Source organism: Perissodus microlepis, chromosome 19, assembly GCF_051167445.1.
Source record: "Perissodus microlepis isolate ML-2025 ecotype Zambia chromosome 19, ASM5116744v1, whole genome shotgun sequence".
Taxonomy (NCBI): domain Eukaryota; kingdom Metazoa; phylum Chordata; class Actinopteri; order Cichliformes; family Cichlidae; genus Perissodus; species Perissodus microlepis.
The window spans coordinates 563,102-566,635 of NC_140479.1; the positions used below are offsets into that span (position 1 = coordinate 563,102).

At 42.0% G+C, this 3,534-nt stretch overlaps 2 long non-coding RNA genes across 2 annotated transcripts; one reads left to right on the forward strand and one right to left on the reverse strand.

Annotated features, from left to right (window-relative positions):
• The first annotated feature begins 447 nt into the window (after positions 1-447).
• LOC146365131 (uncharacterized) lies at positions 448-1,163 on the forward strand. The gene is made up of 2 exons (XR_014798696.1): positions 448-957; positions 1,057-1,163. It is a non-coding gene; the product is annotated as an uncharacterized LOC146365131 (long non-coding RNA).
• Positions 1,164-2,252: 1,089 nt separating this feature from the next.
• On the reverse strand, positions 2,253-2,564 carry LOC146365132 (uncharacterized). The gene is made up of 2 exons (XR_014798714.1): positions 2,459-2,564; positions 2,253-2,359 (listed from the first exon to the last, which is right to left on the reverse strand). It is a non-coding gene; the product is annotated as an uncharacterized LOC146365132 (long non-coding RNA).
• Between the last annotated feature and the right edge of the window lie 970 nt (positions 2,565-3,534).

The window sequence follows — 3,534 nt, forward strand, 5'->3', positions numbered from 1 at the left end:
CTCATGTTTATCAAAGAATCTGGAAAAATTGTGTATTTATGAACTTTACTCATAATTCAGCCGACAAAACTAAAAGAAATGAATCAATGTGAACCGAACGAGAGCTGCTACAGGACAGAGAAGTGCTGAACAGAGAATATGACAATAATATATCAATAATTTATCTCAATTACATCGCTGGAAGCCAAACTTGTTGTTTAAATTAAAATTCTAAACTCAAAGTTACAAAACGTCCAATTTACAGTGAACACCTCATCTGTATCTGACACAGGGCTGAAGATATACCACGGGCCTGAATGCAGCAGAGCTCTCATCAGGTAAGCACGGGAAGACACCTGGACTGTGTTTAATGTGGCGTCTGTATCGATGCTGCAGGAAACAGAGAAGAATCTGAAAGGGTCACAACAAACTCAGAAAAGGTTTCAATTTTTTATTCAACATCAGGAACCAGGAAGTCCAGGAAGAGCAAGTTCTAGTTCTGGGAAGCTCTTCCTCTGAGCAGGAGGAGCTAGTATCAAACAGATGCTCCAAGTTTCTCAGCTCAGTGAACTGACACAGATCTGCTCACCTCACAGGTTAACATGACGTCGACAAACAGATGCTGCGTTTGATGTTATTGATGCTTTTGGACCAACAAAACAGCTTTTTACACCTGCACTCAGAGCGATCTGATTGGTCAGTAGGTGATTTTGTTGATGCCTGGTCTTGAACGCGACCGTCTTCAGCGCAGGTTAGGCCTCGACAGCGAGTCGGCACAACGGTCTCCTGATAGGCGGGACTTCAGGACTTCTCAGCCTCTGTACGCCGCGCTGATGAGCTGATGAGCTGACACTCTGACGGCGGTTTCAGCAGAAACACTGAAATCTTAATAAATAGACTGTACGATGTGATGGGCGACCTGGTGCAGACATGAACTCCACCTGGTTCCTGTGAGCTGCAGGTAAACACGGTGGACAGGTGAGTGTGCTGTGCAGGTGCTAGCACTGATCATTATTAGGGAGCTTCAGCATAATTCAGATAAAAATTCACTCGCTTGTATTTCCTGTTTTTCATCAGCCTTTCCGTTCGTCCTGTTGGGAATAACTGAGGAAACAAGGAGCATGCACACTTTCACTTTCACAGATTGTGGAATGAAATATTTGAATAAAGGCTTTAAAATCTGATCCTAAAGCAGAGCAGCTGTTTGTACTCGCTGACTTACATGGTATTTGTCATGAACTCAGTTACTTTCCTCTCAGAGTTAAAAGCTGCGTCCTGAAATCTGTCAGATCTGATAGTTTAACAGAGTCTCACAGGTGGAGACAGTTTTTTATACTTTTACATACATTTGAAGAGCTCAGGTGGGTCTCAGGAGTTTTACCAGGATCGCTGATTTGAGAGACTTGACCTGAGAAAATGAGCTCAGCTGATCTGAGCTCAGTGAACTGTCTGAATAATAAACCAGGGGCGGAGACCTGTCAATCACAGACAGGCCCGCCCACTTTAGCTACAATGTAGTTACATTTAGCTACATTGTAGCTACATTTAGCTACATTTAGCTATAATGTAATTACATTTAGCTACAATGGAACTACATTTAGCTACAATGTAGCTACATTTAGCTACATTGTAGCTACATTGCAGTTACATATAGCTACATTGTAGCTACATTTAGCTACATTGTAGCTAAATGTAGCAACATTGTAGCTAAATGTAGCTACAATTTACCTACAATTTAGCTACAATGTTGCTACATTTAGCTACAATGTAGCTAAATGTAGCTACAATGTAGCTACAATGTAGCTATATGTAACTGCAATGTAGCTACAATGTAGCTAAATGTAGCTACATTGTAGCTAAATGTAGTTCCATTGTAGCTAAATGTAATTACATTATAGCTAAATGTAGCTAAATGTAGCTACAATGTAGCTAAATGTAACTACATTGTAGCTAAAGTGGGCGGGCCTGTCTGTGATTGACAGGTCTCCGCCCCTGGTTTATTATTCAGACAGTTCACTGAGCTCAGATCAGCTGAGCTCATTTTCTCAGGTCAAGTCTCTCAAATCAGCGATCCTGGTAAAACTCCTGAGACCCACCTGAGCTCTTCAAATGTATGTAAAAGTATAAAAAACTGTCTCCACCTGTGAGACTCTGTTAAACTATCAGATCTGACAGATTTCAGGACGCAGCTTTTAACTCTGAGAGGAAAGTAACTGAGTTCATGACAAATACCATGTAAGTCAGCGAGTACAAACAGCTGCTCTGCTTTAGGATCAGATTTTAAAGCCTTTATTCAAATATTTCATTCCACAATCTGTGAAAGTGAAAGTGTGCATGCTCCTTGTTTCCTCAGTTATTCCCAACAGGACGAACGGAAAGGCTGATGAAAAACAGGAAATACAAGCGAGTGAATTTTTATCTGAATTATGCTGAAGCTCCCTAATAATGATCAGTGCTAGCACCTGCACAGCACACTCACCTGTCCACCGTGTTTACCTGCAGCTCACAGGAACCAGGTGGAGTTCATGTCTGCACCAGGTCGCCCATCACATCGTACAGTCTATTTATTAAGGTTTCAGTGTTTCTGCTGAAACCGCCGTCAGAGCGTGGGCTCATCAGCGCAGCGTACAGAGGCTGAGAAGTCCTGAAGTCCCGCCTACCAGGAGACCGTTGTGCCGACTCGCTGTCGAGGCCTAACCTGCGCTGAAGACGGTCGCGTTCAAGACCAGGCATCAACAAAATCACCTACTGACCAATCAGATCGCTCCGAGTGCAGGTGTAAAAAGCTGTTTTGTTGGTCCAAAAGCACCAATAACATCAAACGCAGCATCTGTTTGTCGACATCATGTTAACCTGTGAGGTGAGCAGATCTGTGTCGGTTCACTGAGCTGAGAAACTTGGAGCATCTGTTTGATACTAGCTCCTCCTGCTCAGAGGAAGAGCTTCCCAGAACTAGAACTTGCTCTTCCTGGACTTCCTGGTTCCTGATGTTGAACAAAAAATTGAAACCTTTTCTGAGTTAGTTGTGACCCTTTCAGATTCTTCTCTGCTTCCTGCAGCATCGATACAGACGCCACATTAAACACAGTCCAGGTGTCTTCCTGTGCTTACCTGATGAGAGCTCTGCTGCATTCAGGCCCGTGGTATATCTTCAGCCCTGTGTCAGATACAGATGAGGTGTTCACTGTAAATTGGACGTTTTGTTACTTTGAGTTTAGAATTTTAATTTAAACAACAAGTTTGGCTTCCAGCGATGTAATTGAGATAAATTATTGATATATTATTGTCATATTCTCTGTTCAGCACTTCTCTGTCCTGTGGCAGCTCTCGTTCGGTTCACATTGATTCATTTCTTTTAGTTTTGTCGGCTGAATTATGAGTAAAGTTCATAAATACACAATTTTTCCAGATTCTTTCATAAACATGAGTTTTGCTGTAAGAAAGCAGCCCTGCTTCAGCAGCTGATGTGAGTCAGAAAGGTAAATCACAATAACATTTCTATAAAAATATGAGTTTGTAAAAGCCAGTATCAAGCTTGGATCTGAAAAAAGATTT